Source organism: Balaenoptera borealis (assembly GCF_965194805.1).
Source record: "Balaenoptera borealis genome assembly, chromosome: 18".
NCBI classification, from domain to species: domain Eukaryota; kingdom Metazoa; phylum Chordata; class Mammalia; order Artiodactyla; family Balaenopteridae; genus Balaenoptera; species Balaenoptera borealis.
In genome coordinates this window covers 39,379,728-39,401,699 of record NC_138877.1, presented here as the reverse complement: position 1 = coordinate 39,401,699, position 21,972 = coordinate 39,379,728, and the positions used below count along the sequence as shown (strand labels likewise).

The window sequence follows — 21,972 nt, the reverse complement described above, 5'->3', positions numbered from 1 at the left end:
ATTTTTAATGACCAATTCAATCTCTTTATTTGTTTTACACATATTCATACTTTCTATATCTTCTTTAGTCTGTTTCTGCAGTCAAATTCTGTTTTGTTGTCATATATTTTCTCACATTATTCTCTTAATATGCCTTTCATTTGTATACGGTCAATACTGACACTTTCTCTTTCATTCCTGATTTAATCATTTGAGTCTCCTCTTTCTTTTTGTCTTGTTTAGTTTAGCTAAAGCTTTGTAAATTTTTGTTGATCTTATAAAACTAACTTTTGTTTTCATTTAAGTATCTATTCTCTCTTTTACCAATTTCTGCTCTATTATTTATTCTGCTTGCTTTAGACTTCGTTTGCTCTTATATCAGTATCTTTAGCTGAAATGTTAGCTTATTGATTTCAGATTTTTTATTTTTGAATAAAGTCATTAACATACATAAATTTAATTCTAATCACTGCTTTATATACATCACAAAATTTCTGGTATATAGTGTTTTAATTTTCATTCATCTCAAAGTACATTCTAATTTTTCTTGTGATTTCCTTAACTCACTGATTAGCAGTGTGTTTTCTTTAGTTTTCATATATTGTGTATTCTCTAAATATCTTATTATACTGATTTTTAATCTCATTGCATTGTAGTCAGATAACATATTTGGTGTGACTTTATTTCTTTCAAATTTATTCAGGAATGTTTTGTGGTCTAGTGTGTGGTTTATCCTGGAGAATGTTCTCTGTTCAATGTGCACTTGAGAAGAATATATACTCCACTACTTGGGGGGTGGGGGGGTAGAATGATTTATAGATGTCTGTTAAGTCTATTTGGTTTATAGTTTTGTTTGAGGTGCCTTTATTCTTATTAATCTTCTGCCTAGTTTTATCTCCATTATTGAAAGTATGGTACTGAAGACTATAACCATTATTGTATTATCAATATTCCTTTATTTCTCTTAGAATTTACTTAATGTATTTTGTGATTCTGTTGTTAGGTGCATAATATGTATATGATCTTTATAGCTTCATGATTGACTGACGTTTTATCATCATAAAATGTCCCTCTTTGCTGTAGGATATTTTTGCTTTAAAGGAATTTTTTCTTTTCTCTGCCTGATGAGTACAGCCATACTTATGGGTGCTGTTTATATGACATATTTTTAAAAATCTTTTAAATTTTATTATATTTATGTCTTTGAATCTAAAGTGTGCCTCCTCTAGAAAGCACAAAGTTGGATCTTGCATTATTTTTTAATCCAGGGAGAGAATGAAGAAGTCTATATTTATACATTTATTGTTGGCCAAAAAGTTCATTTGGATTTTTCTGTAAGATATCACAGAAAAACCCTGAATGAACTATTTGGCCAATCCAATATATTATTTGTTTATATCAACATTCTTATTTACCCTTTCCTGTTCTCTTAATTTGTTACTGAGAGTTTAAGTTAACATCTGATTTCATTTCCTTATTTGGTGCAGGTTTTCTACCACTCACTTCTTTTGGGCTATTATCAAACACTATACTAAATTTCTGCATGTATTTTGACCAATAGTATATATATGTATGTATGTATTATTTAAATATATATATTAAAAGATATATATTTAAAAGACAGTAGGATAGATTATATGCATATATATTGCTAAATGTATATTATATATATATATATGTTGTTTTACACAGTCACTTTAGCAAGTAAAGAAAAAATATACACTTATACTGTCTTAAAATTGCATGATTACCTTTATCAGTGCTCTTTATTTCTTTCATGTGGATTCAAACTACTCTCTGTGTCACTTGTTCTTAGCCTGAAGAAATTCATTTAGTATTTGTTCTAAAGTGGGCCTTCTAGCAACCACTTCTCCCCATTTTTGTTTGTTTGGAAATGTCTTTATCTCACATTAATTATTGAAAGATAATTTAACTGCTGATAAGATTCTTGTTTGACTTTTTTTTTTCTTTCAGCATTTTGACTATGTCATCTTACTGTCTTGTGACCTCAACTGATTTTGATGAGAAGTCTGCTGTCAATCTTACTGAGATTTCTGTGTATATGACAAGTTATTTTTCTCTTGCTCATTTCAAGGCTTACTTTTTCAGTGTTTGATTTTCAGCATTCTTTCTATGATATGTCTGGTGGTGAATGTTTTCATGTTTATCCACTTAGAGTTCATTTAAATATGTAAATTAATAATTTCATCACATTTTGGAAGTGTTCAGCCTTACTCCTCAAATATTCTTTTTTGCTTCTTTTCCTCCCTCTTCTTTTTGGCATACTTCTTTTATGCATATGTTAGTGCACTTAATGGTGTCCCATAATTCTGAGGTTCTGTTTATTTTTCTTTATTCCTTCTTCTTTCTAGTCTTCTGATTGCATAAGCTTTGTTAAACTATTTTCAATTTTGCTGTTCTTTCTTCTGACAATCTAAACATACTGTTTGGCACTAGTAATGACTTTTTTAAAAAGTTTTAGTTATTGTATTTTCAATTCCAGAATTTCCATTTGATTTTTTGTTTTTATTATTTCTATCTCTTGACTCATGTTCTCTTACTGATAAGACATTGCCAACATATCTTCCTTTACTTCTTAAGCATTGTTTCCTTCAATGAAAATATTTGTAAATATTTACAATAGCTGCTGTGAAATCTTTGCTTACTAAATCTAATTCTGGGTCCCTTTCAAAGGTTATTTCTATTGTCTTTTTTTTTTTTTTTTTACTGAGTATACATCACACTTCCCTGGTTTTTGCAAAGAAGTGGTTTTTTAAACTGGACATTTTAGATAATATATTGTACCAAAATCAATACTCCCCCCCACTCCCCATTATGGCTTGTTGTTGCTCTTTGTTTGCTCAGTCACTTACTACTTGGATATACTATTTAACGTAGCTTATTTCTTCTTATAAGATCAGTTTCTTATGTTGCTCCTTCTAATCAGTAACCCTGCTCTGCACTCTGTCCCCTGAGATAACACTTAGAGTAGCTGTGCTATCTTTGGCTGTCTCCTTCTCAAATATTTCTATTAAGCAGTCTGCCTCTATTCGTATCACAGCCAGCTGTTTGTCTTCATTAATTGCAGACTGCATGCTCTATTGTTTTGACAGTTACCTGAAGGCATAAATTGCTCCAAATTTTGATCCTTTTCAATTTAGTCCTTTACAAGGGAAACTTTAAACGAGTTTTAAAACTGCAGTCTTTGAGGTTCATTCCAACTTCAGGAGGGTTCCTCCCTTTAGTTCTCTCTGTTAAACTTCTAGATGGTCTAATGTTTAGCTCTCATAGAGTGACCAGCCTACTCATAATTATCTACCACCAAAATCTCCATTGTTTTTGACATCCCCATTCACTCTTTCAAATGAAGTCAATTTTACTGAGAAGAACTTCCAAAGTCTCTCTCTGTTCTTATAGCCTGCCTCTCCCTTTGGTCAAAACGTCTCTGCTGCTGCTCTGGAGCTGGGTGTGCAGATATTTGTCCATTTCTTTGCTGGTCCAGAACATTAGTCTCCAGTCTTCTCAGATTTACTCTCCCTGGGTGGAACCAATGTACTATGGGTAAGGTACAACAAGGATGATTGGGACTCCATTATTCTCAGTTTCTGCCCTATAAATGTGGTTTGGGTGGAGAAAGGAGTCCCAGATGGCTCAGATTATCTTACCTGGAATAGAATTTCCAAAAAGTAGAGCTGTGGGATTGGGAAAACTTGATAGCTTCCCCCTTCTGCGGAGATAAATTATCTCTTGTCTGGTATGTAGGAGAAGAGGGAGCACCAAGCTCTTGAACATTATTACCAGGATTACAGATTCCTTTACAATGAACTGATGGGGGAAGTGAGTGGGCTATAGCTCAAACATCACAGACTATTGCTATTCTTAGTGAGATTTACATTTTTTTGAATAAATACTTCTTAATTTACTCTCTGCCTTTAGAACAATTCCCAAAGACTTTAAATGGTTGTGGGTTTGTTTGTTTTTAATAATTTTCGTCAGTTAAACTTGCTTTGTCAGGAAAAGATGTGCCGAGTTCCTCATATCACCATTCTGAACTTGTTCTCCTTATTATCTTATTATATTAGTGCTCCCTTCCTTTTATTTTCTCCAAGATTTATGATTGCTGACTATGCTCTCATGCTTAATACTCCCTTACTTCCACCAATAAGCACTTTAGAGCCAACTGTATAAGAATCCAGACAATATTACTAAATCACCAAGATATACTACACAGAGACAAGTACTAAACAATATGAAATGTCTACCTAGTGAAAGTACTCAATCTATTTTACTCATTTATTTCTAGACTTTTAATGGCTTAGCCATATTTTTCTACTACCACAATTATTATAACATACAATCAGTTGTTTTCTACCTATATTTTGTTTGTTGTCTTCACTTTCTTAACCTAAACTGTTGGGATATATACCACCTTAGTAAACACAGCCTTATTAATCTGAAGGTATTCCTTTTTTTATCTTTTCCCTGATAGTATCAGGCTGATGTCCCCTGAATTTTATGAACCAGAAACACAGGCTGCTTGCCTCTCTAAGGGCCAATGTGATGCTTATCCTATTGTATAATTTAATAAATTTCATTTATATATTAAGGAAAAAATCTATTATGTACTTAAAAAATAAATTAGAACAAGATTTCAGGAGGAAAGTGAAGGTAAACTAAATGCAATTTTATGTCAGGTGTTAGAGAAACATTATCTTGATGTGAGGTAAGAATTATCATTTTCATTTTACATTTAAGATTCATGAAACTCAGAAAAAATTAAATCTTGTGTAATTAGAGTCAGAGCTAGTATTTGAAACTATTTTCTGTAAGGTCCATGTTTTGAAGCAAAATCTCTGTAGCATACCATGAATAATGACATCCCTAGTAATGTCTCCTAAGATAGAGTGCCCATATATAGTAGTGAAAATAAGCTGAAATCCCAGAGACTTGTACCAATCCTCATAAACTTTTGGCATTAAGAGAGGTTATACTGTAATACTGCAATAAATACACCACTAAGGATTAAGGAAGAGATTAAATCAAACTATGATTAAAAAGTTAGTGAGAAAAAGTTTATCTAAAGTGTGTAAAGATTTGTTTTATTATAACACCCAGTTATTTTAAACAAGTTTTTATCTTTGTTTAAAAGGTATTCATTCTTGACAAAATCTTATGAAAAAATAGGGCCCTATGACTTCAATAATCTGTTCAAATTACTAACAACTATCCTCATTTCTAGAGAGGATCTATGAAGAAAACAATTTTTGAGTGTTTCACGCTACAAACTCAAAATGCAAAATGACAGCCATTGCCACAAGGTGTTTTAAGAAAAATGATGCAGAAAAAAATCTCCAAATTGAATGGAGTTACATATTTGCTACAAGCCATATTTCCTTTATACAAATTGTTTTGTAAATCTGATATTTTTATTGAGATTTATGGACAATTTTAAAATATTTTTGTACCATCAAAAATAATTTTAAGCTATTGCAAAACAGGTTAAAAGGAAATTACATGTGTGTGTGTGTTAAGGAAACAAGGTAGTTGAAGGTTATCTTTAATTAAAAGTATTTATATGCTGTTACTGAGGTGTTATTTTGCTCATCAAAAAACAAAAAAGAAAACAAAATTTTCTACATAATAACTTCCATTCACTTTTAACATATAGCCCCCAATAATTATCAAGTCATTTTTATCATCTTATCAAGATAAGAAAAACTTGTTTTCTACAAACAAGAATTACATTTTACAATGAATGTTAGCAATGTATTTTATTTTGAGAGTAATATAGATAAAGACAACACTTTGAGATTGTTTTCATTGATAATATTTTAAAAATTTATCTTCAAAAGCAATTAAAAACTAATTTCCCTGTTAAATGTAATAGCTAAATTAAACATTATGTTAAAGATCAACAACCTCAGTTAGTTTATAAAGAGGACGCTGTTATGCTTCATATCATATTAGAAGTTTTTGGAGCTAAATAATGTGAAAAGCAAGTGCCTTCTGCCACCAAACATTTTTGTTAACATAGCTAGGAAAAGGCTGTTGAAACTTACATACTTTTTTAACAGAAGTCAACAATTATATCCAGAATCAAATTCTTTAGAAGTTTGGACAGAGAATTTTTTTTTTTTATTTTTAAGTTTAAAAAAATAGTGTTATTTAACAAATAACTTGCCACTCATTATTTTTATGACTTTTATATTGTATAAATTTCCAAAAATATTTAGAAATTTTCACATTTTAGACTGTTTATTATATTTCAAAGGACTTAATGGTTATATATTGAAGCTTTATGGTAGTATACAATTCAGACTTTAGAGCAAGACTGCTTAGATTTCATCTACTAGCTACTAATTTGGGAAAAGTTACTGTGAACTATAAGCCTAAGTATTCTTAAATATAAAACAAGGATCATAAGAGTAATCATAAGCATGAACATGTTTGCGGAGATATTGAGAGTATCCTGGGGATAATGAATTTTCCATGAAGGTTGCTCATCCCTATTACTGTATAATATAGAATTTCTTATATATAAGGAGCTAAATATTTTAAGTTTAATAATCGTGTTAATCATTATAATACCTTAACTGTTTTGCTTCTACATTCCCCCACAAACAACTGTATTATATACGTGCATTCACTTTTTTGTTTCAGCAGAAGTGTTATTTATATTTATGTGGTGAATATGATAATATGAAAAATAGTAGAAACGTTCAATATAATTTAAAGGTAATCAGAAATTCCTATTATAGCAATATCTATGCTTTGTTATTTTTTAGACTGTATCAGGGTTCTCCAGAGAAATGGAACCACAAGGACTCCCCCTCTCTCCCACTTTCTCATTTCTCTCTCTCCCTTTCTCCCTCTTTTATGAGATTTCTCATAAGGAATTAGTTCATGAGATTATGGAGGCTGAGAAGTCCCACAATCTGCAATCTGTAAATTGGAGACCCAGTAAAGCTGGTGTTGTAGTTGGAAGGCCTGAAAGCCAGAGAGTTGTTGGTGTAGATTCTAGTCCATGTCTAAAAGCCTGAGAACCAGGAGTGCCTAGGTCAGGAAAAGATCAAAGTCCCAGCTCACACAGTCAGGCAGAGAATGAAATCAACATTTCTCTACCTTTTTCTCTATTCAGGCCCTGAAGGGTGGATACACACACATAACTGAAGTGTTCATGTTTTCATAAAAAATATTTCACAATAATATGCATATCTATGTGTGTTTAATATACTGAGTTGATCATTCAAAAAAAATTAGGTTCTATTAAAGTACAGTTGATTTACAATGTTGTATTAGTTTCAGGTGTACAGCAAAGCGATTCAGTTATTTATGTATATATATATATTCTTTTTCAGATTATTTTCCCTTATAGGTTATTACAAAATATTGAGTATAGTTCCCTGTACTATACAGTAGATCCTTGTTGGTTATCTATTTTATATATAGTAGTGTGTTTATGTTAATCTCAGCACTGTAAATCAACTATACTTCAATAAAGTAAAGAAAAAAAATTTTGATTAGATTCTGTTTTTTTAGCACTCACATAAACAGACTTATAAAGTAAATTGCTATTGTATTGCTGAATATCATAAAATTTTTACATATCATATAGTCATATGTATTTTTACTTCATCTGCTTTTCACTTCATTTTCATCACACAAACTTGAATTTCACTTAAAAATATTTTTTGTTTGCAGCTTTCAGTTTAACTAACAATAATTAAGAATAATTGTTAAAAATAATTAAATAAAATAATATTTTTATTAAGAATAATACTTTTTAATAATTTTAGAAATTATTTAACTTTTCTACCCAGAGTAATGATTGTTTATTGAGAGCTTACAATATAAAATAACATAATAGGTAATGAATAAGAAAAACTGAATTCCTTATGCTTTTTAGAACTGGAAAGTACAAATAGAAATTCAAAGCACAAACAAAATAAGTGGTTAAAACCTGAAGAAATGTACATATATGGTGTTAGGCCAATAGTAAAAAACAGGAAATTAGGAAGATTTTTTTCAGGCATTGGTGTCAATACCTGTGGAGAGGAGCAAGTAGTAGAGGATCAAATATGCTATAAAGGGACTTAAGTGAATCAGTTTGCTGCTATTTCTGCTGTTTTCAAGCTAATTTATCTAAGCACACCAAAACGAATTCAGAGATTAGCTTAGCGTCTAAACCAGCTGTCCTCATAACTGAAGAGGATTAGACAACTTATTTATTACTGCTCAAATCTCTCTTCCTCTCTTTCAGAAAACATATGGATATCTTCCAGTTCTCTTAATTTTCAATACTGTTGGGACCCAGTCTCCGAGGGTGACATGTGGCATGTTTCATAATTACACTCATGGGAGCAAACAGATCTTTCTAGAAAAATCATGTACATGTGTGTGCAAGTGTGTGAATAAATATACTTACACACATACATACACACAAAATTTTCTATGTGAAAGTTTCTGGATAGTAATGTTAAGACCTATATAAATACGGAAATGACACATATTTTGCCAGGTATCGGTTGGTCTCAATCATGTATCAAATCATATTTCCACAGGATTTGGTTAGTGGTTACTGCTTTAATTAATGAAAACTAGAGACAAATTTACTCATCTAACTGGCAAAATTTGGAAATACTGTAAAGCATTGTAAAACATGAGATGATTTTACTGTTACACTTAAACATTACATTTTATGTATATTTAAAATGGAATTACACATTCAGTCAGGACTGGTGTTCCTAGGCTAAAACTGACCTCTTTTGGTGATTGGTGGGTTCTTCTGTTCTGTGTCAAACAGAAATGTCATCTCTGACGAATATTGTTTACGTCCTATTTTAACCACATTCACATAAATCCTGCAACATAGGATAATAGTACTCTTTCCCCATACTTCATGTTGAGATTTATTTATTCCCAACGGCATCTTTTGATCAGCAAATTTTAATTAGTCATCAATTAACAGACAGTTTCATGGATATGTACTATTACATAAGCTAGCCAGAAAGACAGAAAATAAAATCATTTATCATTTTAAGGAATCACTCAACTTTCTGTATAAAGCACTATCCTCATTCTATATTTCCTAATTATCTCAGAATTTTACCAATGATTTTCCCTTTTTAAAAGATGATTTTAGTATTTTTTTAGTGACTCTAAGTTATTTGGACTGATATAGCCACATGAAAACTTGAGGAAGCACATATAACTTTCTAAACTCTTTTGGGACAGGAAATCAGACAGTCATATAATGTGTTCAATAAGATGAAAACCTGCCCAAGGGTTTGCAGAAAATATTTAGAATCGAAATTGAAACTCTTATTTCTGAAAAAAATAAACAATGGGTAGACCTCAAACTTTCATATAAAATAGATATTTATAAATTGCTTTATTGATATTTGAATTCAAGTGTCTATCCACAATTTTGTGTAGAGATAGGTAAATACATAAGTACTGAAGAAATAAATCACTAATTTCTCAATTCATTTACATTTATTAATTTATTCAAGAAATTAATTTTTAAAATACTTAATAATAGGGTAACTAGTAATGATATTAGTATTTAATGTTGCAGTCAAGATAGGAATCCAAACCCAATGTTTGTAGAAGACATTCATCTAGGTTACATTGGATAATATCTGAAACAATTTATGTTCCAAAAATGTCACACTTTATTACTCAGTCAAGGACTATCTTTACCAATACCAATGACATGCATACTGAAAAACAGACAAAAAAACCTATACTTAAAACATCTTACACATGTTAGCATTTGACAATTAAAAACATTTTACCATATCTCTGTGAGATAAACACGACAGATATTATTGTCCTCTTTTTATAAACTAAGAAATTGTAGGTCAAAGAGATTTTCCAAGGTCATGTGGGTAATATTTCAAAAGCCAAAATAAGTAATTATTTACTTTGATTTCTACACAGTGACCCATTACTTATGCTATGATAAAATTCATTTGTCTAAAATCACACAACAGTAGAGCAAGAGAGCGCTTAGATTCACATGAAATTTGAAAGTTAAGGGAAACTATCACTGTGAAAAGAATACTGCATCCCAGGTATCCATTTTTGTGTATATTCTAAGTGATTTCTACTGCTGTATAATCATGTCTTTTAAAGGAAATATGCTGCAGAAAATCATTAAGACCCAAAAACCAAACAGTGAGAATCACTGAGTCTGTGGTTAACATAAAATAGCTCATGTAAAGTATGAATTTTTTGGAACCCAGAGGCAAGGTCAAATCTACTATAGTACATTTAACTGAAGAAGGTCTCAGCTTGCAGCTTGCATGCATTGACTGCTTCTCTGTCGGATTTTCATTGGACCCCAACGATCCTGCTGATAGACTGGTCTGGAAGATGACCTCTGGTTATTATGGTACATTGTTTTCAGAGCAGATAACAGTGTGTGTTCATTTTAGGTTTTCTGCTATAGGGATGCATTAGATGGAAGCGGCCATATACTGGCTCCTAATCAAAGCTCACAAACATTCTCATGAGGCCTGCTGTTTGGTACAATGTACAGATTTTAGAATACCTAAGGACAGTTCAGTATAGAACTCTGGCAACATGAAAAGGCATTCTGAATCAACTTTTCCCCATCTTTTTATTATATGATATTTTTAACATCTTTAGGAAAATACACGGTATTCATGTAAATGTAAATGTTATCATGTAAATAACTCATTGGACATTTTCCTTTTTGGCAGGTACAAACTTATTAGTAAATATTGTGTATTTATGTTGAATAGGACTAGTGCCTCTATTTTCTCTAGTCCTGTTAACTTTTATCAATGATTGGTACAAAAGAAAATGAAAATAATAAAGTTTAAATGTAAGAAATCTTTAATTAAAATAATTTAACTCCTCTTAACAATTTAGTTGTGCATAAATATTTTTGTGATATAATACTATACAAATCAATTCACAACTTAAGAATGAATGGTCTCCTGCATACATAGCAATGAAACAAACTGAACACATTTCTACTGCATGTTTTCACACCACACAGATGGATTTAGCAGTTATATGGGTTAAAAATTCATTGTTTGCCTTATGAACTCAAATGAGTTCAAAAACAAAATGTGTTCAGAATTCTCTCTTGTTTTAACAGCTCTACTCTGGTCTTTTACAAAATTAAGTTAGATCAAGGCACCCCTCCGCTCAACCCCTTCAATGTCATTCAGAGTAAATGACAAGGACTTACAATGTCCTAGGGGTCTCCATGTGATCTGATTTCTACTACTCATCTCTTTACTCCTTTTTGAGTATAGCAGACAAACCCCAGTCTTACAGTTTAGCACTTCCTGTTTCCATTGTGTAGAACGTTCTTTTCTTTGGCTTGCTCCATCAGCTTCTTCAGGTCTCTGCTCAAATGACATTTTCTCCTTGGCTTTTGTGATCATTCTACATAAAATTCCAAACCATGCTCCAACCACAAGCACACAAACAGCTGGGATATCCTAGGCCCTTCACTTAATTTTCTCTAAAGCACTCACCATCATTTGAAAGTATATGTTTTGTTTATTGTCTGCCTTCTCCTACTAGATACAAACTCTAAAATAGCAAAGCTTTTCATCATTTTTTCATTCCTAGAACCAAACTTAAAATATTATCTGACACATAGAAGGTGTTTAATAATTATTTCTTGGTTGATTGGTTATGCTAATGGCAATGTAGTCCACTGGTCAACTAAACAAAATGTGAATTTGAAGTCAAACAATAAATAAGGGTTTTTTTGTATTAATTTTCCAAGCATTATCTATTTACCCAGTTGCTCTATGTTCTAGCTTGTTTGCTTTGGGTAAGTTTTCATTGCTAAGAAAACAATAAAAAGTAACATTTATATCTTGGCTTTATGAGTAGTTTTGTCACAATATTTTATGAACTTATAAAAATATACTTATACAGTGTACAGTTAGCCTTAAGAGACTAATAAGTTCAATGATGGTAGAAGTATACTATTTAAAAATTAATTTGAACAAAAAATCATAAGAATTAAAAAATAATGAGATGCCACATTATTAAAATTATAGCTATTAACTCTAACAAAATTTAATAATATAAAGTCTAGTGACATTAAATGATCAAATTTCTAGATGATCTGCCAAACTTTTACTTTTAATAATTTTATCCAATAATTTATTTTTATCATAGAATTTAGTTAAATATTATGTGTATTTCTTTTAGAAATGTGTATATGAGTATATATTTTAAATGAAAATGCATATTTATATACATATTAATGTGGATATTTTTTCATTAAATATCTAATTTTAACAAACTATGGTACAATAAACTATGAGATTCTATTTAATCCAGGTCAAGGGGAATATTTTTCCACTGAGTATTAAATTTGGGTTAATTTACTGACATTTGCCCATCTTTATTTTGAGAAATTTATACATAAACTCTCATACACCTAAACAGAGAGAGAAATTATGTGTATAAACAGAGAGAGAAATTATCTTATATCCATCCGAGACTCTTAGTCTTACTGAACTTTAATGTGTGTTTTGTGCAAAGTTATATTCCCTACCTTGCACACTGAAAGGTTTAAAAGTTATATGTAGGGTCTCAAAAATACTATAGAGAACCACTACAGAGACCACTGCTGCCTGGCTGCATGATGGCACTTGGATGACTAATTAGCCATAACTCAGCTTAGGGCTTCACATCTTCTAGAGCTGGAGATTTTCTGTGTAGAATTTTCTGTGTAAATTATGGATATGTGGGTTCTGAATTCTTCTTTGTCACATAATTCTTCAGCATGCATCATTTCAATACTTTTGAAAAACTCATTCTCTGCCCCAAGTTTTGATAACTTCAAGAAGTGTTTATTATATCTATATTATAACTGAAAAATACTATAACCAAAGTATAATCATAAAATAATATATTTAAGTCAAATTGAAGGTACTGAAATATACTATATTAAATTTACTATTTAATATACTATATTAAATTTATACATTTTATAATTTTATTCAATCTGTAATATGTGTTCAGTATAAATCATTTTCAAACATATCAATAAATGATATCAAATATGGGGCATTTTTCAACGTAGTTTAATTTGGAAGATGGGAGTTAGGTTTATTAGCCTATTGAAAAACAGTTACACAAGGTCAGTTTACCAATATTCATGAAGCTTCTTACACTGGGTATGAGACTGAATAAGACACAACTCTTCTCATTTTTCCTACTTCTAAGATTTCTTTAAAGAAAGGCAGCATTATTGTGGATTAATATTTAATTTTATTTAATATTAAAAATATGCACATTACTGTTCTGAGTTTTAATTATTTCAGGCTTAACCTATTGTAAACACCTATGGAAAAAATTTTAAGTTGTATTATCAAGTATTGGAAAAAAATATTTTTTTTGCAAGGCAGCCAATATCTTCTGTTCTTGTCTTTCCAAACTATGGAAATTTTCACTTTTCTTTTACAACAGGTTTTCATGGAAAAAACTGAATGAATACATGGGAAATGGACTTTGGGGCTGGAATATGTTTACAAAGTGTCTATAATCAATGAACTGTTAGAGGAAGTCATGCGATATGGTGGGCTTAAATTCATGGAAACTGGGTTCACTTCCTTGCTTCGTAAACTTGAGCAAGAAATTCCCAATCTATCAGTTTCACCCTTCTGTTCTATAAAATCTGATATTAATGCCTGTTTTGCCTTCCTCTCACAGTGCTTGTATAGATAAAAACAAAAATTAAATGATGCATATTAAGGTATTTTATAAACTATAAATTGCTATGCAAATAAATACAAGAGAATTAAAATTCCAAAACCATAGTTCACATAACTAGTATTTCTAAAAGAGCTTCAAATAAAAAAGGAGATTAGATTTCCTAATGTGTTAACCTCAAAGGACTATTGATTCCTTTGAGGTTACCGCATTAATAACATAACAAGGTGAGTTCAAGATTTGCCTGAAGGGATTTTTTTTTTCTGCTTCATTCCTTTGTCCTTCATTTCTTCTTGTTTTTACCTGAAATTGAAAATGTAAACAACCTCAAAAATTGACTCTGTTTTCTCATAATACAGAAAACCAAAATATAAGAGACAAAAGAGTAGTACTTCATGAGAACGGTAACTATTAAATAAGAGCTATTAATGTAACTTTCTCCTTTGAATGTTTGTATTCTTTCTCTATCTTTGTCAATTCAAAAATCTTAAACTTTCTCACAATTTTTATGTCACTGTTTTACATATAGATTATAGCTTATAGTGTTACTACATATGCAGTCCCGATTTTTGTGTTCAGTTTATATTTTAAAATCATTGAATGGCTTATCATCTCAGGCTCATCTGTACAGAAACAGAATTATTTTTATTCATGTCCAAGGGTATCCCTAATGTTTTTCTTTTATCATATTAAGATTACACAGACACCTTTTGGAACATAGTGTGTGCCTAGTAATATCTTTAGTAACTCGTAAGTAATTATCCTGCTTGGACTCTTTAACATAATATGAATATCTAAATATTTTTTCCACAGTTCTTTGCTAAATACCTTTGGTTTTTTTTTGTTGTTTTTTTTTTGTTTTTCGTTTTTTTTTTTAATTAATTAATTTATTTATTTATTTTTGGCTGTGTTGGGTCTTCGTTTCTGTGCGAGGGCTTTCTCTAGTTGCGGCAAGCGGGAGCCATTCTTCATTGTGGTGTGCGGGCCTCTCACTATCGTGGCCTCTCTTGTTGCGGAGCACAGGCTCCAGACGCACAGGCTCAGAAGTTGTGGCTCACGGGTCTAATTGCTCCGCGGCATGTGGGATCTTCCCAGACCAGGGCTCGAACCCGTGTCCCCTGCATTGATTGGCAGGCAGATGCTCAACCACTGCGCCACCAGGGAAGCCCAATACCTTTGTTTTTTAAGTCCATATATTTGTTCATGGATAAGTCTGAGAAGGGAGTCTAGGAAGACGAATTAGGAAAAGAAAGTGAGAAAAAAAGTAACCCTATTCCAATGACCTTAAAGATGAGAAGAGAATGCATTTTCTGAATTTGATTTAAAGTGCAAAAGCCTAAATTTGAGTAATTGCTGGATTTATTTGATTAGACTCACACCCTCCTTTAAGGTTTTAGGGTGTTGACCATTTATAATATCTTCAATTAAAATCCTCAAAAATATCCATGAACATGTCCTAAAAGTGGGCATAAATGAATACCTGAATTGTAGGTTTCTAATTCCTGATAGTCTTCCCTAATTAGAGTAATGCTAGCTGGCAGAAAAAGAAAATGTAATACGTGTAAACTTAATTCAGATTCTGGGGGGAAATACAAATATCCAAAAGTTTCATTCTATCTCAATATTTATTTTCTTCAATTCACCAGCCATCCTGATATTTATTTAAACTCATATTCATTTAACTCCATAGAAACATCATGTATAAGAAATGGAGGAAATTAATAACAATTAAGTTAAAATACCCATTTTACAAATGAAGAAACTCAAAGACCAAAATCACAGAGGGAATGTGAGTAGAGTTAGTATATGGTGCACTATTCTGGTTTATAAAATTAGAATACTAATTGATGAAATAAAGTACAGGGTTGAGGCATCATTGGGTACTTTGTAGAAAAAAATTTTTAACTGCCTTCAACATCAATGTGATTTCCCCTCTATAATCAAGATGTTAGTCCAGAGGCCCTTCTAAAACATTGGTGCAAATATATTTTTAATTCTCAAAATAATTTGTGAAGGAAATACTTTCCCATAGGAACTTCCAATCTTAAAGATAATACAAACAATTCTTTTGTTATTCAGTGTTTGTTGGCAATTGAAGAGGAGAAAAGTGCCTTTTTAAGCCAGTAAAACATTAATCTCTCAGACACTTCTCCCTATGAAACCAAAAAAAAAAAAAATGTCTTAGATCAAAATATGTGTTGGCTTCAAGTCCTTGGGAATTTTACCTGATTTTAATTCTTTCAAATGCTAGAAATTTAAGGCATCATCCTCAGGTCCAGAGATATTTTGTAGATACATAGAATCTCATTTGACATTTTAGGAATTAGAAGAGAAAAGGGAAGTGAAAAGACAGTTGTAGAATACAATGATAAAATAATAGAATAAATGTCATTTAATGTTTTAAGAAATCACATATGGTTGTTTTATGATACACAAAGGAACTTTTATTCAAATTCTCACTTAGTGGATAGAGGAAATTTTAGCTATGATTAGTTTGGCAAAAGGAACATTGTAGGTTGTTAATTTTAGAAAAATTGAACTTTTTTTGGTGCTTTCCACAAGTATTAAATATCACATCTGGAAGTAAAAAACTACTTTAAAACAAATAAGATATATTTTTATACTTTTCTGTATGTTTCGTGGAAATTCTTTGCTGTTGTTTCAGACTTATTATAAAAATTAATAAAGTAAAATCTAAAATACTCAGAACTTTTTCATCTTATAAATTTCCAATACATTAAAATACTTCTATTTAGTGGCTATGTTTTATCTTTCTCCCAATTCTCAGCTTCACGTATTTGTAATTGAAAATATTGCATGTTAATGGCTTGAAGAAACACTACTTAGAAGTTTTTAGTCACTTAGTACAGGAAAATTTGATAATATGTTGATATAATGAAGGATATCAAATGTTAAACCATTTTCTATGATGTAAATAAAGAGCAATGCTAATTGGCAATGTGAGAAAGCAATATTTTATACATTTGTATTATTTACACAAGGAGCTTATCTCTGGAAAGACATAGGTATAGACTGAATACTTGTCTCTCCCCAAAATTCATATGTTGAAACCTAAGCCCCAATGTAATGGTATTTGGAGGTAGGGCCTTTGAGGGTGATTAGGTCACAAGGGTGGAGCCCTCATGAATGGAACCTGTGCCCTTATAAAAGAGACCTCAGAAGGCTCTCTTGCCCCTCCTGCTATGTGAGGACAGGGTGACAAGTTGTCAGTCTGCAGTCCAGAAAACTGTTCCCAACAGAACCTCACCACACTGGCACCCTGACCTTGAACTTCCAGCGTACATAAGTGAGAGAAATAAATTTCTGCTATTTATAAGCCCCTCAGGCTATGGTAGTTTGTTAGAGCAGCCTGAACAGACTAAAACAGACATGTAATAGAATTTTCATAAAATGATCTGCAAAGTTCTCAATAATGTGGGAGAATTAATCAATCTGGTTAATTTCCTAGTTAGTACAATTTCCCCCACTCCCCAAGCTAATACAAAACTCCACCACTTTTCTTTCTGAATTCCTTTCATCTTTCAAAAATCAGTTCTTTACTGAAAGCCTCTAACATTCATTACTTAGGTTTTTCTGAATATAGTGAGAGAAAATGCAAGTAATGAGTAAAAAGAAGAGTGTTTCCTAATGTAATACAAAGGACTCTATTCCATTTCATCTATCAGCATGACTTACTTACACCTTTTTCCTTTAGCTCACTGAGCTAAATTTACTCATAACATATTTTGTTAGATGCCAGCAAATACTCCCTTGGTTTCCAGAAAAAAGAAACACTACTTTTAGTCCACCAAAAGGGAAAATAATTTTTGAATGTGTCATGAGATTACAGATTCACCTATCTTTCATGACAATGGGAACCTCATTATAGCCCTCTCTTAAAATTTTTTTTTATATTTTATTTTTTTAATATCTTTATTGGAGTATAATTGTTTCACAATGTTGTGTTAGTTTCTGCTGTATCACAAAATGAATCAGCTTTACGTATACCTATATCCCCATATCCCCTCCCTCCTGTGTCTCCCTCCAAACCTCCCTACCCCACCCCTCTAGGTGGTCACAAAGCACCGAGCTGATCTCCCTGTGCTATGCAGCCGCTTCCTGCTACTTATCTATTTTACATTTTGTAGTGTATATATGTCAATGCCACTCTCTCACTTCGTCCCAGCTTACCCTTCCCCCTCCCCATGTCTTCAAGTCCATTCTCTACGTCTGTGCCTTTATTCCTGTCCTATCTCTAGGTTCTTCAGAACCTTTTACTTTTTTAAATTTCCATATACATGTGTTAGCACACAGTATTTGTTTTTCTATTTCTGACTTACTTCACTCTGTATGACACACTCTAGGTCCGTCCACCTCACGAAAAATAACTCAATTTAGGTTCTTTTTATGGCTGAGTAATATTCCATTGTATATATGTGCCACATCTTCTTTATCCATTCATCTCTTGATGGACACTTAGGTAACTTCCATGTCATGGCTATTGTAAACAGTGCTGCAATGAACGTTGGGTTACATAACATTTTTTGACTTATGATTTTCTCAGGGTATATGGCCAGTAGTGGGATTGCTGGGTCATATGGTAGTTCTCTTTTTAGTTTTATAAGGAAACTCCATACTGTTCTCCATAGTGGCTGTATAAATTTACATTCCCACCAACAGTGCAGAGGGTTCCCTTTTTTCCACACCCTCTCCAGCATTTATTCTTTGTAGATTTTTTGATGATGGCCATTCTGACTGGGGAGAGGTGACACCTCATTGTAGTTTTGATTTGCATTTCTCTAATGATTCGTGAAGTTGAGCATCCTTTCATGTGCTTGTTGCCAATCTGTATATCTTCTTTGGAGAAATGTCTATTTAGGTCTTCTGCCCATTTTTGGATCGGGTTTTTTCTTTTTTTTGATATCAAGCTGTATGAGCTTCTTGTATATTTTGGAGATTAATCCTTTGTCAGTTGCTTCATTTGCAAATATTTTCTCCCATTCTGAGGGCTACCTTTCATCTTTATGATTTCCTTTGCTATGCAAAAGCTTTTAATTTTCATTAGGTCTCATTTGTTTATTTTTCTTTTTATTTCCATTCCTCTAAGAGGTGGGTCAAAAAGGATCTTGCTGTGATTTATGTCACAGAGTGCTCTGCCTATGTTTTCCTCTAAGAGATTTATAGTGTCTGGTCTTACATTCACGTCTTTGATCCATTTTGAGTTTGTTTTTGCATATGGTATTACTGAGTGTTCTAATTTCATTCTTTTACATGTAGCTGTCCAGTTTTCCCGGCACCATTTACTGAAGAGGTTGTCTTTTCTCCATTGTATATGTAAAACTGATGAAGACATTGAAGAGACCCTTTCTCTAAGCAGACAATGAAATATAACAGTGTAAACTTGAGATATAAAAGCTAGAAAGGAGTTTACATAGAAAAAAAATTGAGACAAACACTAGGGTTTTAAAGGTTAGTTTTAGGTATTGTGAATGAACCATATGTTCTCATCACCGGCATCTGTTAGTTATGGTAATCAGGTTAAGTATTTTTTCAATAAATTAAAATATTTTGTTCTAGTTCTGTGAAAAATGCCATTGGTAGTTTGATAGGGATTGCAATGAATCTGTAGCTTGCTTTGGGTAGTGTAGTCATTTTCACAATGTTGATTCTTCCAATCCAAGAACATGGTATATCTCTCCATCTGTTTGTATCATCTTAAATTTCTTTCATCAGTGTCTTACAGTTTTCTGCATACAGATTTTTTGTCTCCTTAGGTAGGTTTGTTCCTAGGTATTTTATTCTCTTTCTTGCAGTGCTAAATGGGAGTGTTTCCTTAATTTCTCTTTCAGATTTTCATCATTAGTGTATAGGAATGCAAGAAATTTCTGTGCATTAATTTTGTATCCTGCTACTTTACCAAATTCATTGATTAGCTCTAGTAGTTTCTGGTAGCATCTTTAGGATTCTCCATGTATAGTATCATGTCATCTGCAAACAGTGACAGCTTTACTTCTTCTTTTCCAATTTGGATTCCTTTTACTTCTTCTTCTTCTCTGATTGCTGTGGCTAAAACTTCCAAGACTATATTGAATAATAGTGGTGAGAGTGGACAACCTTGCCTTGTTCCTGATCTTAGAGGAAATGGTTTCAGTTTTTCACCATGAGAATGATGTTGGCTATAGGTTTGTCATATATGGCCTTTATTATGTTGAGGTAACTTCCCTCTATGCTTACTTTCTGGAGGATTTTTATCATAAATCAGTGTTGAATTTTGTCAAAAGCTTTTTCTGCATCTATTGAGATGATCATAGGATGTTTCTCCTTCAATAAATTAATATGGTGTATCACATTGATTGATTTGCATATATTGAAGAGTCCTTGCATTCCTGGGATAAATCCCAGATGATCATGGTGTATGATCCTTTAAATGTGCTGTTGGATTCTGTTTGCTAGTATTTTGTTGAGGATTTTTGCATCTATGTTCATCAGTGATATTGGCCTGCAGTTTTCTTTTTTTTTTTTTTTTGACATCTTTGTTTGGTTTTGGTATCAGGGTGATGGTGTCCTTGTAGAATGAATTTGAGAGTGTTTCTCCCTCTACTATATTTTGGAAGAGTTTGAGAAGGATAGGTGTTAGCTTTTCTCTAATGTGTGAAAGGATTTGCCTGTGAAACCATCTGGTCCTGGGCTTCTGTTTGTTGGAAGATTTTTAATCACAGTTTCAATTTCCGTGCTTGGGATTGGTCTATTGATATTTTCTATTTCTTCCTGGTTCAGTCTCAGAAGGTTGTGATTTTCTAAGAATTTGTCCATTTCTTCCAGGTTGTCCATTTTATTGGCATATAGTTGCTTGAAGTAATCTCTCATGATCCTTGCATTTCTGCAGTGTCAGTGGTTATTTCTCCTTTTTCATTTCTAATTGTGTTGATTTGAGTCATTTCCCTTTTTTTCTTGATGAGTCTGGCTAATGGTTTATCAATTTTGTTTATCTTCTCAAAAAACCAGCTTTTAGTTTTATTCACCTTTGCTATCATTTCCTTAATTTCTTTTTCATTTATTTCTGACCTGATTTTTATGGTTTCCTTCCTTCTTCTAATTTTGGGGGTTTTTTTGTTCTCCTCTCTCTAATGGCTTTAGGAGTAAGACTAGGTTGGTTTTTTTTGAGATTTTTCTTGTTTCCTAAGGTAGGATTGTTTTGTTATAAACTTCCCTCTTAGAACTTCTTTTGCTGCATCCCATAGGTTTTCGTTCATCATGTTTTCATTGTCATTTGTTTCTAGGTATTTTTTGACTTCCTCTTTGTTTTTTTCAGTGATCTCTTGATTATTTAGTAGTGTGTTGTTTAGCCTCCCTGTGTTTGTATTTTTTTATAGTTTTTTTCCTCTAATTGATATCTAGTCTCATAGCATTGTTGCTGGAAAAGACACTTGATACAATTTCAATTTTCTTAAATTTACTGAGACTTGGTTTTTGACACAAGGTATGACCTATCCTGGAGAATGTTCTATGAGCCCTTGAGAAGAAAGTGTATTATGTTGTTTTGGGATGGAATGTCCTATAGATATCAAGTCCATCTTGTTTAATGTGTCATTTAAAGCTTGTGTTTCCTTATTTATTTTCATTTTGGATGATCTGTCCATTGGTGAAAGTGGGGTGTTAAAGTCCCCTACTATGATTGTGTTACTGTTGATTTCCCCTTTTATGGTTGTTAGCATTTGCCTTATGTATTGAAGTGCTCCTATGTTGGGTGCATAAATATTTACACTTGTTATATCTTTTTCTTGGATTGTTCCCTTGATCATTATATAGTGTCCTTCTTTGTCTCTTGTAATAGTCTTTATTTTAAAGTTTGTTTTGTGTGATATGAGAATTGCTGCTCCAGCTTTCTATTGATTTCCATTTGCATGGAATATCTTTTTCCATCCCTTCACTTTCTGTCTGTATGTGTCCCTAGGTCTGAAGTGGGTCTCTTGTAGACAGCATATATACTGGTCTTGTTTTTGTATCCATTCAGCCAGTCTGTGCCTTTTGGTGGGAGCATTTAATCCATTTACATTTAAGGTAATTATCGATATGTATGTTCCTATTCCCATTTTCTTAAATGTTTTGGGTTTGTTATTGTAGGTGTTTTCCTTCTCTTGTGTTTCTTGCCTAGAGAAGTTCCTTTAGCATTTGTTGTAAAGCTGGCTTGGTGGTGCTGAATTCTCTTAGCTTTTGTTTGTCTGTAAAGGTTTTAATTTCTCCATCAATTCTGAATGAGATTCTTCCTGGGTAGAG

At 32.0% G+C, this 21,972-nt stretch overlaps 1 long non-coding RNA gene across 1 annotated transcript; it reads right to left on the bottom strand.

Annotated features, from left to right (window-relative positions):
• Positions 1–709: 709 nt before the first annotated feature.
• On the bottom strand, positions 710–21,430 carry LOC309615841. The gene is made up of 3 exons (XR_014237098.1): positions 14,870–21,430; positions 10,909–14,523; positions 710–10,860 (listed from the first exon to the last, which is right to left on the bottom strand). It is a non-coding gene; the product is annotated as an uncharacterized lncRNA (long non-coding RNA).
• Between the last annotated feature and the right edge of the window lie 542 nt (positions 21,431–21,972).